At 37.4% G+C, this 7,541-nt stretch overlaps 1 long non-coding RNA gene across 2 annotated transcripts; it reads right to left on the reverse strand.

The window, feature by feature from the left end:
- Positions 1-1,340: 1,340 nt before the first annotated feature.
- LOC107303837 lies at positions 1,341-7,336 on the reverse strand. 2 transcript variants are annotated; one of them, XR_005811388.1, is made up of 6 exons: positions 6,905-7,336; positions 6,258-6,657; positions 5,300-5,593; positions 4,455-4,814; positions 4,273-4,367; positions 1,341-1,545 (listed from the first exon to the last, which is right to left on the reverse strand). It is a non-coding gene; the product is annotated as an uncharacterized LOC107303837 (long non-coding RNA). The 2 variants fall into 2 exon arrangements; XR_001549801.2 differs by having other exon boundaries at positions 5,300-6,657.
- Positions 7,337-7,541: the final 205 nt, after the last annotated feature.

Here is a 7,541-nt window from a genome sequence, read left to right on the forward strand (position 1 = left end):
ATGTAGGGGAAGCATTGCTCCCTAGATTTTGATATGTATACACTAGAGAATTATTTTTATCCCTTGGGTTGATTAACACATAGTAGGGAACACTTTTAACTAAGGGAAACTCTTGATTTCTAGTAGTGAGAAGTCATGCATTATACCTTGGGAAGTTAGGAGTATCTAGCAAAATGAAAGACGGTGAGTTTTTAGCCAACGGAAGGACAGAAAGCGGCACTGTGCCTAGGACAGTACTGTTCTGCAGGGGGGCACGCAACAAATGACATTTGCTGGCAATGCATCTACCCACCAATCATGGCATCATGCCAAGAGAACCATGAACTACATTGGCATGTATATCTTGTTCCCTTCTCATGCATCCAATGTACTATAATTGTTCTTTAGGACTTAAAGGTTGTGTTCGTTTGGAGGGGAAGATGGGTTAGTTATCCGGCGCGGAAAACGTAGTAATAGATTATTACATAATTAATTAATTATTAAAAGAATATAAAATAGATTAATATGATTTTTTAAAACAACTTTCCTATAGAAAATTTTCGCAAAAAATACACCGTTTAGCAATTTGGGAAACGTGCACGCGAAAAAAGAGGGAGTTAGATATCTAGCTCGTATAGCCGAACACGGCCTTAGTAGAACATAAAAATTTCAGAATTTTAGCATTATAACAATGTACTAAAGCAAACCCATATTCTAAGAAAATTAAAAAATAGCGTGGCACTATGGAAAAAGGTATAAAATAGGTCATATTTTTAAAGGTAATTTTGCACGAAGGCGTGGACTATAGCAGAAACTCTCTTTGCAAGCGATCATAATTAATCTTTGTATGTAGTTAGGTGGTCCGTTTTGCTCTTTTTATCTATGATAATGAGCCTTTTTTAGCCGGACTATCCCAATCACCTGTGAAGAATCATCGTCACAGGCGGTCCACTTAAGCAATCGTCTGTGATAAACAGGAGCTCTCAGATTGGCACCTGCCTGCATATCACTACCGTCTGCTTGGTAATCAACTTGGGCAGGAAAAAAGTTGTTTTTCTCCTCTTTTTTATGTTCTCCTATTGTTTCGATTGTGCTAAATAATACACATAATTTTAATTGATTTCTGCTAAATTATAAATAAATCATATAGAGATTTACTCCGGTCCAACAAAAAGTACCTCGAGGTACCGGTACCTCATGGTACCAAACCGTTTCTGATCGTTGGATCTAACCGTGCACATTTTACTCAGCTAGATCCAACAGTGGAAAATAATTTGGTACCTCGAGGTACTTTTCGTTGAATCGAAGCAAATCTCATTCATATATATTCAAATGTAGCATATAAAGAACAACTAGGTAGTACTTTGAATATTTCCAAACGGAAACTAATTAATATATACGAACATATCCATAAATTTGGTTACAAACAAACGGTCCTTGCCATATCGTCAGGAGAAAAAATTCATCTATTGTATTCCCTACCCCGCTCTATAAGAGACTTGAATTTACCATCTGCCAACACATGTCTTCTTCGCCAAAAAATTGCCTAAGATTGTTGCAACTGTCCTGAAAGATGAAGCGGTATATATATGTTATCGCATAGATTGTTTAATGTTATATCGAGAAGCATCATGCTATTGGAGGGATTTTAATGATCTACAACAGAAAATATTGCTGATGTGATTGTAAAACATTAACTATTATGGAATAGTTATGTGCAAAGATAATCATGAATTTTTGAATTTTTAATTAATTTTATTTATTAAATAATTTACAAATTTAATTTTGCATCTCAAAAAATCACAAAAGTAACCTCCTGCCGCCCTCTAGGAGGACGGAAAGGTGACGTGGCAAATGGCGCAAAGCGAAATTTACATTTAGGCCCTTTATAAGGGCGGTAAGGGCCTAAATGTAAATTTCGCCGTGCCGCCCGGGAATTTTTTGATTAACCCGTGGTTTGATACATATATGTATAACCCATGTAATTGTTTAGTCACAAGTACTCTCTTGAGTCGGTGGTTATAATCCCTTCATTTTACCTAGGAGACCGGAGGTTGAATACTCGTTAGAGCACAGGGGTTTGGTGACCACTGAGCCAAGTTATACTACTGATTAAATATTAAATAATTTTAATTTCATATATTATAGATAAATGTATTAAATCACGGTTAAATTGTAAAAATTCCTGACGATAGGAGGTTAGTGTTGTGATTTTTTGAAATGGAAATTAAATTTGTAAATTATTTAATAAATAAAATTCAAAATTTAAAAAATTCACAAATTATATTTAAACTTACATTTTGGGGGCCCATAATGTATCTCTCGTTCACACTAAGCATCTTGCACACATAATATCCAAACAATAGCATATTTGTTGGTTGATTAAAGCACTTCAAGAAGAATTAATAATATAACACCTTACATTAGATATGAATTGATAGAAAGATAAAATAATTATTTTATATAGGTTGTCCATCCTTTGGCCCAGCCCATCGCAGACTCGTATGGCCCATCCGGGGGGGTTCACCCACGAAAATGCATTCTGTAGTAGTGGGTGAGTCGGTGCATAAAAAAATACAATGATATAATAATGATAATAAATCTGCCACTAGATTTGTTTTTTTCCTTGCAACTAGCTAGTTCATATACTTTATAAAAAATAATCTTCTGTATTGGTTTTATCTTATTTCATCTTTAAATACATGTTCTTAGAAACATATCATAATTTATTTGTTCCAAAATAATAATAAGATGTATATAATTTATATTATCCATAGCAAAGCACTGTTATTTAGTGCCTGAAGTATTTAAGCATGTCAATCGGACATATATTATCCATCATCCTTTTTATATAACGCCAGGGAAAGCGTGTGTATGTACTATATTGTATATTAAAATGATAAAAATGGAGGGACCTGGGAAATTTGTAAAAGGTATTTGTTTATTATTTTTAAAAATGTTATCACATCACACCTTAATTTTATAATTCCTGGTATCTCATATAGTTGGACTAGATATGGGTATATACACGGCTAGTACGTCTATAGACATGTGCTCTTGCAGGGGCAAGGAAATATGGAAATACGAGTGCCTAGTAAGATGTGCAATGACAAACAGACAAGAAGGTAGAGCTGAACTTGGTTGCTCACTTCCACGAACACAACAGGCAGGCAGCATAACTAGCTGCACAGTACCCAGTGGTTCAATTTCAATTTTCAAACAGTATCACACTACCCAGTACACCCCAAGTTCAACCACAGTACTGATGCATCAGGAAACTGCATGCACAAAAACGAAATTAAATCTAGAAATTGAACGATACGGATTGAAAATGTATTGATACACGGATCCTAATTAATAAGCTTGCCAGATACATTGATTCGGCAGTACTTTTCATTTCATTTCAGCCCATCTGGGCATCTTGTTGGAAAGTTTTCAGGTACAGCTGGGCCTCGAGGGTGTTTGGATGCAGCTAGAAATGGGCTTAAGGGAGCACTGTAATTGTTCCGTGGATCAGTGGTGAACAAGGTTTTAATGAGTATTTAGTGTATTAGGACTTTAACCGCTGCTTCCTCTGTCCCATAATATAGCGAGCAAGGAGTCTTTCACAGCTATTAAGGTTGAAGTAAAAGTTTTAAAATGCCCCCTTATTATACATGGTGAGTGAGACAAATAAAAGATAGCGTGGGTATTTGTGTCTCCGGGGTTAGTGTGGTGATGGAGCGCACTCGTAGTTATATCTGGGACAAATTTTAAATAAAATAGCTATATTTTAGGATGGATATTACTTATTTGTATGAGAATATAATGACAAAATTATAATATTGAAGAAAAAATCTACCATTATGACTTTTATGTTTTCAAACTAAATATTTTGAGAGTTCTCGGTTATGAATGGTTAAAGTTTAAAATTTGGCCGAGTTATAGGCAAAGGAAAATGTGAAACTCTTCCATTTTTTATATTTGCATTACAAGAGGGCTCAGGCTCCCCAACTGTGGTGGATGCTGGTGGTGATCAACCATGACATAGTATATATCCCATCCGTTCTACGTTATAAGACTTTCTGGTCTTGCTTAGATTCATATATATGCTAATGAATCTATACACATATACAAAATATATAAATTGATATATAAATGAATCTAGATAAATCTAGAAAGTCTTATAATATTGAATGAAGGGAGTATTACTTATAAACATATCTATTGATCTATAGATAAATTTAGACAGTATCGAAACATATGATAATATAGAACGGGAAAGTATGCTGCAAAAGATGCCAGATTGCTTACCATTGTATGGTCCTCCTTTGATTTTGTACGGTGTAGCGCCACTAGTTCAGAATTCAGGCAGCTGAGAACAGACGTACACTTTCCAGTTAAGCCAACTGTTAGCAGAAAATTACGTCAGTTATCCAAGAGAACCAAAAGACCATGTAAGATTTGTAACTACAAATGACGCAAAACAGATCAACCTGCATTTTATCAGGGGGGAAGCATATGCATCCTGTAAGGCTACTGCCACTGTTCACGGCCCTCTCTAACCTGAACATGAAGTGAGAAAACAGCATCTATATACTTTTCTGCTTTTCTGATAAGGCGCCCACCCTAATATCCAACTTTCAACTGAAACATCCGCCTCCATGGTCTTTAATTTTGAACCACCAGATTGTTTCTTTTGTTTCTTTTCTGAACCTCTCAGCTGGATAAGATAGTGAAAATGAAACTAACGAGCTTTTGCTGCTACTGTTACGAGATTCCTTATATTGAGATGGTATCGCCAGCCTGCTAGCTAGTACCTTTATTCACTTTTCAATATAAGCAGGGGTCTCCACCTATTTCAAATAATAATAATAATAATAATAACAATAATAATAATAATAATAATAATAATAATAATAAAGAAAGAAAACTAGTCATCGAGTTGCTCAAATTTTAATATGGGTTCAAGCTTATTTCCGGACGGGGTTTTGGGGCTGAGCTCTATAACTTCTCTTTGTTTATTTCTTGCTTAATAAAATGGTACGCAGAGCTCCTGCGTATTCGGGAAAAAAATGGGTTCAAGCGTTCAACAGGAAATAACTGAGAGAACATCAAAATAAAAATGGCCATACTACTCTGCCATGACAGAGACCCCAGCATCATGCTTCTTTAGCAAGAAAATATGAAAAATCAGAGTTTGCCTGTAAATAACCTGTTTCTAGATTCCACATTTTCATTATCAGCGTAACCATTTTGATGAACATGCAGGAAAAAGAAGACAGTATTCCCTTCCGAATCAAGTGAATAAGAATAACTCAAGAATATCCAGAATCTGTACCCTTAGCTGGTCAGCAGCTTTCTTGTCTTCAACATCAGCTTCAGCATTTGAACTCCCTTCATCTTAGCTGCCTGCAAATTGTCCTGACACATTATACTTCTTCAGTATTATGTAACCATCACAAGTTAACAAAAAATTGTGAAGATCTCTTTGCTTTGGCACTTTGTTTAGGTCAGAAGAATGAATGGCCTTATTCTGGTGGGCGAGGGGATGAGCAAGATCAACTTAAGTTTTCATCACAGCAACATAAGCTGCTAGTAACTCTTCCTTGTAAAGCTTCCAAATTCGGCTCTCCTGCATTAAGTGCATCAGATCGAACATACAGCAGCTGAAAATAATGAAAAGAAAACAAGGAATACTCATCAGATAATGCAGCACAAGAAGATTCCTTCGTATGGAATCTTGTCTTTATACTTCTCGTATGGAACAGGAACTCCCCAAGTCCCCATCTAAGGTCCCAGTTTATACTTTATACAGCTTATATTCATATTCATGGCTTTAACCCTTCTTCAGCTATGCATTCGTTGCTTGGACAGAATTTTGACACCAACTACAGAAGTACTGTTAACTAGTTTACCAATTTGTTTTTTCAAAACTAAAATTTTTTAAACTAACCTTTTTCTTTTAACAAAGGGAGCTCCAAGAATAGTTAATTAGTTTGTGTCACACATAAGATAAGCGGAGTGTTCTTACAGGCATACAGAAAAGCCAGCATAGAAGCACATCTCAACAAGTGTAACAATTTTAGTGCTCTTTTTGCTTGCATCGATCATACATATATACAGTAACAAATACTTCCTGTGTTCTTCCATCCCTTAAAAAATTGAACTTTACAGTTGAAATTTAAACTAGAAATATGAAGTTATTTTGGAACAGAGCTATATACCAGATGCTCACCATATACTTGAGATCAAGTAGTTAAATACATTAAACAATTTGTTTAATTTTTGACACTGACCAGGCCGTCCCCCATCGGAAGTATACCCTTCTGTTGGGTCTTCTTCTTCTCAAACCTATTAGTGAAGAATTATAATCATTTTTTAGATAATAGAAGCTTTACTAAACTCAGTCAGTTACATCAAGATGATAAAACAAACTGAGCCTATCCCCGACCTATGTAAAAATATGATGCACACAGTTAAAAACACACATATTCTAACACTTAAAAAAAACAGAAACATAGGACTTAATGGCTATCAATCCGAAGACTAAATCGCCGCCCATGCTTCTGGGCAAAACATTCTCGCACGACACGGTCTGATTGGCAATTGCGGACATGCCACCGCAATGGCATTCTGTAACCCCTGTTGAGGAAAAATGGCCCAGGAACAGATCCGCTGGATAACCACAGAACAAACCTGCAACGGGAAGGAATTCACCTGTTTGTTGTCAAAATAATTCCATTCTTGCATAACCACAGTGATCAACATAATGTCGATGCAGCACACATCAAAAGCAGGTTTCTCATTTCCTTGGGAGCAGATAAAATTCATCGCCCAAACATATGACTAACATTGCGAGAGATTTCAATTAGAAGCTACGGAATATTCATAACTCGTGCCTTTACATGAAAGATAATTTGTACGAAGGGGGAAGAAAACTAACCGCAAAAGTTTGTCGCGACACAGATCCAAAAATTCACCGCACGACGCCAAGGTTTTCAGGATACAATTTCTTCAGTAAGAAACGAAAGGAGACAGTAACAGACCGGGAAAGCGGATTCTGGAGTTCTGATGCGTTCTGATGGTGCCGCAATGGGCGGAGCAGCTCGTCGCGCAAATCGCTGTGTGCGGAGCAGAGCCAACGAAGAAGGCGACGGCAGGGCGTCGGCAGAGTCGTAGTGTCGAGCGTGAGAGGCCTTGCGTCGCGTCGGCATCGCCACGCCTCGTCAATCTCTTCGGAAGTGCAGACTGGCGGGCGGCGGCGCCTCGGGCGGAGGCGGCGCATGCGCGTCGACCGGAGCCAGCAGCGGCGGAGGCGTCGCCGCCGTCTCGTCGTCGGTGGAGTTGTGGCTTTGAGAGCTTACCTGGGGAGAGAGGTGAGGGGAAGTTTCTAGAAGGATCCATACGAGGTATAGGGTTTAGTAGTAGTAGTAGTAGGCAATGGGCCTCATGGTAGGCCTCCAGGAGGCCCATATATCTGCCGAATCATGGACCGTTAGGCCTCATGGATCATGGGCCAGACTAGCAAATGCCCGGATTTTTTATTTTAAAGTTTTTTTATTAATTTTTTTAAAAAAAAT

The sequence above is a fragment of the Oryza brachyantha genome, chromosome 3 (genome assembly GCF_000231095.2).
Source record: "Oryza brachyantha chromosome 3, ObraRS2, whole genome shotgun sequence".
Taxonomy (NCBI): Eukaryota; Viridiplantae; Streptophyta; class Magnoliopsida; order Poales; family Poaceae; genus Oryza; species Oryza brachyantha.